At 41.0% G+C, this 7,229-nt stretch overlaps 1 protein-coding gene across 2 annotated transcripts in view; it reads right to left on the minus strand.

Moving 5' to 3' along the window:
- LOC139382005 (BAH and coiled-coil domain-containing protein 1-like) overlaps positions 1 to 5,271 on the minus strand; it is a 118,717-nt gene extending 113,446 nt beyond the window's left edge. Inside the window, exon 1 of one of the 2 annotated variants that reach the window (XM_071125912.1) lies at positions 5,195 to 5,271. The gene's annotated coding sequence lies outside the window, so the exon portion shown is untranslated. Of the gene's footprint in view, positions 1 to 2,187; positions 2,299 to 5,194 lie in introns of those variants that run through there. The other variant, XM_071125914.1, reaches the window with a different exon arrangement.
- Between the last annotated feature and the right edge of the window lie 1,958 nt (positions 5,272 to 7,229).

A 7,229-nucleotide genomic window follows, 5' to 3' on the forward strand; every position in this document is an offset into this window, starting at 1 on the left:
TATGTTCCTAGCCTCACAAAAGGGGTCCCGCACTTAAAACAGAAATCTGCATTTAATTTATTTAGTGACAAGAAAAAGCCCTTTACTGCCTGATTTGTATTGGTTCTTTTTCACTTAAAAGGTGGGGGGTTGGGTGGGTGCTCGCCTGCTCGATGTGTATAGAAAGCATAACACACACGCACACGCACACACACTCTTTTATTTTCTCTTCCCATCTCTCTCCCGTCCGTGTGCCAGCGTGAGCTACCCTATACCGAGGGGGTGCGCGGATAATTAATGCGGATTGACTGATTGCTCTTGAAACAGACCGGTCCTGCGCGAGGGATTGTCCTCGAGCAATGAAGCGTTCTTGACTGACACATTTCCCCCTTCCCTTCCCCTCTCACACCCAAACTAATAGAGCGGTGCGCTTTTTCGCAAGGAAAGGCCCACTTCCAAAAACCCAGGCTGGAGTTTTCATTTCCGCTGGAGAGAAGCGCGTCTTTCTGTTTGACCTGCGTTCTCACCATGACCATTCTAGAACCAAAGAACGTCCGCGCTGCACAGTTCGCTCGCCTCAGCGCTCGAGGCAATCTCTGTATGTAAAGGGAGCTTGCTGCTTGTAGCATGTGCGCACGATTCATTTTAAAAGGACAGTGTATTCTAAATAAATAAGGGGTGTCACGTATAGGTGCGTTGGCCCTAAGGTAAAGCTGAAAGAACTTAGTGCGGGTATAGCTACATATTTATCAGCGCAATTTGCAGACGACGCGAAACACACTGACTGCCTGGGGAGGTAAATAAGGGCCAACTGGAGGTCTCTACGAGAGGCCCTCTATAGCGGGCAACAATTATATTCTCACGAAAATATTCCTGATGTCCCTTAATAATGATGACGAACTCCAAACAGGGCCTTTCACAAGGGAAACGCCTTAACACGTTAAATGCATAGCCTGATAGCCTGCATAGCCTGATACATCCGAGACGTGGATGAAATTACTGACCGACTGAAATATAGAAATTCTATTTATTGAAATGTCTCTGCGGATATTACTAAAATAACATTTAGTGAAAAAAAGGTACTAAATGTATGTGCAGGCTATGTCTGGAGCTATGGGAGTAACTTATACACGTTAAGCCCTATATTTTGATGGTTTAGTGGTCAACAAGGTTGTATGGAGACTGCAACTGAGCAACTTTTCAGTTTGTGTGTTTTTAGGCCTACATCTATCAATAAATTAAACTTTGGTAGGCTATAGCCTAATGCACCCAATGTGCAGGTCCCCAAGACCATGGTGAGGACACAAAAGATGACATCATAGACTAGAACTTTGTCCTACATAAAAGCAACGTGACCTTTTCAGCTCAGTGTGTGCAGGAGAAGCTGCAATTTCTGGTCATCATGTTAGATAGCTACGTCACAACAGGCCATCACCGATATGTTCTAAAACACACGCTACAGCACCGGAATGTTTGGAAACCAAATATCTCCAATGTTAGCAGTATTGAGTTGTTTTTCTTCAGCTTATTATAAACACATTGTTTTAAATAAGAAATGTTTTCTTGAACCTCATTTTTACACATTTAGATTGGCTGAATACTTCTTGCACATTAATGTATTTTGGTGACCACACAAAATAGCGGCGAGTCAACAAAGTGACAAAGTATTACAAGTCAACAAAGTGAAATGAACCACAAAACATTATACATAAATTGTTCATGTCATGGACAACATACTTTTTTTTTTTATTGCAAACTTGCAAATTGGCAGCTTGTTTCAGTTTTTCGACATCTTGCCAAACAACACTGGGTTTAGGTAATAGCCTATACTGCAGAATGCCATCCATTACCGAGGTCGTCCTCATGTAACACGTCCTCATTATCAGCATTTGAACATACATGTAGCAGCCTTCTAATGCCCCGGTGCATACTGTATAGAGTATATTAGGCTACCTGTATTAGGCTACCCGGATGTTCCGTCAATCCTCCAATAGCGTAGCTTGCTTAAGCATGCATATAACCTAAATTAAACCCTTGAACGCGACGGCAACACAGATAGGAATCGCAGTTTAGGCCATAACAGTGCTACAGTACTGTCCGTAGACATGGACACATATAATGGGATTAAATATACCGGAGATACACGAATACATGTGGCTGACGTGTGAAGAGATTTCCAATATGGACTAAAGACCTATCTATACCTACAAGTTAACGTGCTTTCATCTGGACACCTCGTAGACTCTCAGCAAAGCTATCGTTATCGTTCATTAGGGTTCGAGCAGTTTTACTGGCATCCTTCGACCAGGGGAAGCAAATTAGCATTCCCTTCTCAACGGAGAGCAAGGAGGGGAATGGCCATGGGGTGGGTCTACAAAGAAACAAGCTTGTTACACTTACGTCATATAAAATATGACCAAGTGAAAAATATGACATCCCTGGCTTCACAGCCACACACTCTCAACACACACAACATGATCGGGCACGATTTGTTGAGGCCTGCAGAAGATGTGAGATATGCTATGCCATGATTTTCAATTGCAGGAGGACGGTGAGGAGGAGGAAGAGGATAAAGAAGAGGCTCGTTCTTGTGGACAGATGCATATAAGTGTAGGCCTAAGTTGAAGGTAAAGCCAATGGTCAAGGCAAGCGTTTCGCAGTCTCGAGGACGTCGATGACAAAGAGAGGGGAAAAAAATAATATTTTCCACCTCAAAGTTAAACGTGCAATTGAATACAATAAGTGCATGACTGGATAGAATATATGTGTTATTAGATGGCAATATATTGTTACTATACGCCGACAGGTTACCAGAACATCATAATTGGTTATAGGCCTACCAGATAAACATCAGTGCGCAGGAAGCCAGCTACGATCTTTTGTCATTTTGAAGCCGGTAGACTTGGGCGGTTATCGATAGAAGAAAACCTGCACCCCATTAGTGTGAGTATAGGCCCAGCTCCTATACGTGTCACATGCCTCCTTCATTATGACAGGTTTTTATAGAAGAAGCTAAACGTCAAACTACGCAAAATAAAACAACACGAACATGTTAAAAGCTTTGGTTGGCTCAAACTATTGTTTTATCGATTTAAGGTGAAAGTATAAGCCGGTGGAGCCTACTGGATCATGTGTGGTTCATTATAAAATGTCATCATTTATATAATGAAACATATTAAAGGTCCAATGCAGCCGCTTTTAGCTCAATAACAATTAAGTACCTTACAGTGATTGTTTTCAATGAAAATGGTCAAAAATAAACAAAAATAGCTTATTAGCAAATAGCAATTTCTCAAGCAATAATGTGACCAGGACTGTGTGGGAGTGGTCTGAGTGGGGAGGGGAAACTGAAAACGAGCTCTTTTTGGCAGAGAGGTTTGGAACTCTCTTTCGTATTGGTCTATTAACTAATTTACCGCCTGGTGATTTCACCAGGCAGGGCAAAACTCCATCCCACCTCCATCTTTTCAAACAGCTCTTACACTAAAAGGGCATTATCATAATTTTCACAATTTCATGGTATTATTATTATTATTATTACTACCTCAGAATGTGGAAATATATATAAAACACAGGGAAATCTAGTTTTTGACAGCACTGGGCCTTTAATTGTTGAAGAATGTAGTTGGTTCATTTAAAAATGTCATCATTATTAAATGTCAGAATTCATTAATTGGTCATTAATGTAGGCAATAATCAAATGTATTATTGATGGATCATTTTATATTGAAATGTTTTACAATTTAAACTGTACAATTCATTTTAGTTGTTGTGGAAGTGAAACTACAAAATATACTATAAAACAATTGTCACTTAAGGCCTTATGCCACAAATGTATTGCATGTTGTATCGCATGTTGTATTAGCTAATCAATAATTGTCAAATCATTTAGGCTTCTCCCACTCCGACAGAAAACATACATAAAACAGTATCTGCATGAAACCTCAATGTGCTAAGACAACAACAAAATGTCGACATGCAAATTGTTTACTATCTCTGGGTTAAATCTCTCCAGCTTCAGAAAATAAGCAACAATAACAACTGAACATTTCTTCACCCACTGATATTTTAAATAAGTGTGTGTGTCGGCTCGTGCGTGTGTGATTCAGGAATCAGCGAGCTGTTATTTTCGCACATGATGCACTGTTAATCAGATACGCATCAACCCATCGCATCACCATTACTATATATAACTATTTTAAGGACCCAATTGCGCAAGAAAGCAACAAACCGTCTTTACATAGTTGGATGGTTTGGCATCACAACCTCTATAGGCCTGGTCCTGTCTTTCTCGACTGGGAGTGTGTGTGTGTATGTGTGTGTGTGACCAAGTACCTTAATAATAAACAATCCATATGAAATGTTTTCCGGAGGATAAAGTCCCTGGCTTATAACCATACATTACAATTTGGTCTATTCAGTTAACACAAAGAGATGTGATCCCCGCCAAAACCATGCCGAATCAGTAAAGATGTTCAATATTCTATCTTTTAAATGAGGCGGACAATACACTTATTGGCTGACACAGTCATATCCAAACCTAAAAGTTGGCTACAAATGAATTACAACACAGGTTCCTTGATCTGTGGATGTAGGACCCACTAATAGGCATACTCTAACGTCATTCGATGTGATTTAAGTAGTCTACAATAAAGGTGGTCAAATGTTTCAATGTGCAAATACAGGACAGGAAACGGGCCAGTAGCGTTCCAAATGTGCCATACAGGTTGTGCTATAAGAGGTGAATAAATAGCAACTCTGGAACAATTGGCACAAGGTTGTTACTACGAATGTTATATTTCAGCTGCTAGAGACCGTGGGAAAATAAATGCATGCTAAAATCATTTTTGCAGTTTTAGAATCGGCAAAAGTGCATATTTGAATCGTATACAATGAGCAGCAATGTATTTTATAAAAACTGCAATGTAAAACATTACAAATATTTCAGTATAGATAAATAAATAATGTGTTGTGATTTTAATCCACGTCTTTACAGCGTTTGCAATCAATTTAAACAAGGCATAGCCTAATTGGAAACGTGTATGACAACATAAAAACATCTAAACCAGTCTAAAACACGCCTGTCTATTCAAGCCGTTATGTCAGAGTTAATCAACGTTTTAAAACGACATCCGTGCAAAATACAGCCGTTTGTTTGTATTCTGTAATACAGTGAAAATTATGAATCAAAATGTGTAAAGTAGAAAACACCTACCTATAAAACGTCAGTCCGCTACAAAACTGTATTCATAACACAGGGGATCGGATTTATGTAGAAAGGAGAATAAAACAAAAAGATAGATAAGGTGTAGGCCTAAAACCTTACCCTCCTGACGTTTTAAATCCTCAAACAGACTTAAATTCCTGCGAGTGTAATCTAACTTTAAACAAGCCTATCATAAAGTCACTGATTTATTCAACGATAATCGCATTAATGAACCTTTCCTATGATTGTTTATTCCAAATAAATAACTTCTGAAGTCACTGGGGTTTTCCGATCACTCGAACTCTAAACGTAGTGTTCTAGAAACACCGGATCCTGTGCCTGTGTGCGCGCGAGACGGAATCCGTTTGAACAGTCTCCTCGATGCTGTATAATCGCAAATTTATGGCTGGATGACGCGTCCCTCAGCCACAATGAAGCTCGCACGCTGACATTAAACAGAAAATTGATGAACACAAACGTAACGCAATACCCATTTCTCCCTCCTGGTCCAGGACAGAGCTATAGAGCTTCGGTGCCTTTTTTTTATTAGGGGTGGGGGCCCGACCGTAAACATGTATGCCCCCCTCCTTCCCCAACACACACATACCGAACACAAACCTTCCCCGTGCCATTATTGCTTTGTTTAAATATCCGACTGTAGTCGTGCCGGATATGAAGGGATCTGAGACAGAGATATTGAGAGAAAAGCCTCCCCCTGCTTGGAGAGATAGCTAGTTGGTTAACGTCGAGTCCCGGATCATCCGGTCAGAATTTGCAAATTTTCTTGCCTCTAAAAAGACCCTACCACTATCAAACTACTGGTAGCAGAAACACGGCACACATGTATGCACTCTTCCAGCACGCGTCCTACCGCAAGCATGTCAAGATTTTCAGACTTCCAGAAGCACATTGTTGTGCCCATTTCAAAGACGATAAACGGACAAAAACACACGGTCTGAGTTATAAGCAACCCCTAACTATTTAGCACATGCGTAAAAGTCCATGGCGTTTACATGCGCCCGTCGCAGACCTTTGATCAGATTTAAACTGTTCCGACGAGTTTCTGCGTAAAAGGCGCGATTTGGCGCACTAAAGGATAAAATACTGATGATCAACTAACTATTCGCCATTATGGAGAATACAAACCATATAGCTAATACCCATATGGATTCACCACACACATACATGTCAGGAAACGAAAGCAAAAAAGACACCAACCCAAAGTCCATTCGTTGAGCCTTTTACTAATAAGTTTACCTTTGCGTAACAATGCAATCCAGTACAAGACAATTGAAAAATATATATTTTTTAACTTTCTAAGTGTGCGTCTCGAAATACATGTTGAATGTGTTGTTCAAAATTGCGTTTAAAAGTAGGACCTGAGACTTGATAACCAGGCTTTCTTTCCCTGTCCCCCTTCGAGCATAAACTGCCCACCATAGGTCACCGCCCCAGGAATAATGACGTCAGGAGATTAACCCCTACACTACCGGTTGGGAGGAACGCTTGCTCTGTCTTCCATATCTATTCGGTAAAATACCACAGTGTGCAATCACAGCAGCAAGATTTGTGACCTGTTGCCACAAGAAAAGGGCAACGAATGACATTTGAAATGTCTTTATTCTTTTGGAGTGTAATGTTTAATGGACATTTTTTATTGTTAATTTCACCTTTGTTTATTATTTATTTCACTTTCTTTGTCAATGTAAACATATGTTTCCCATGCCAATGAAGCCCCTTAAATGTATATTGAATTGAATTGATAAAGAGAGAGAGAGCAACGGACACCCCGCCCAGACCAGCGAGACACCCTCCCAGACCTGCAAGACCCCCTCCCTAAGGGCCTGCACCAGGAGAACCCACGCAAAGAGGACCTACACCCAGACCACAGCATCACTAGCCACACCCCAACCAGCTAAGACCTCCCCAAGCAAACCCTGGCCACACCCTATATAGGCCTCCCCATATCAGACCTATGCCCCTTCTGCCCACCCCATGCCCCCCATCCCTGCGGCAAGGACCTCAACATGACAGCAGGACATAT

This window comes from Oncorhynchus clarkii, chromosome 23, assembly GCF_045791955.1.
Source record: "Oncorhynchus clarkii lewisi isolate Uvic-CL-2024 chromosome 23, UVic_Ocla_1.0, whole genome shotgun sequence".
Taxonomy (NCBI): Eukaryota; Metazoa; Chordata; class Actinopteri; order Salmoniformes; family Salmonidae; genus Oncorhynchus; species Oncorhynchus clarkii.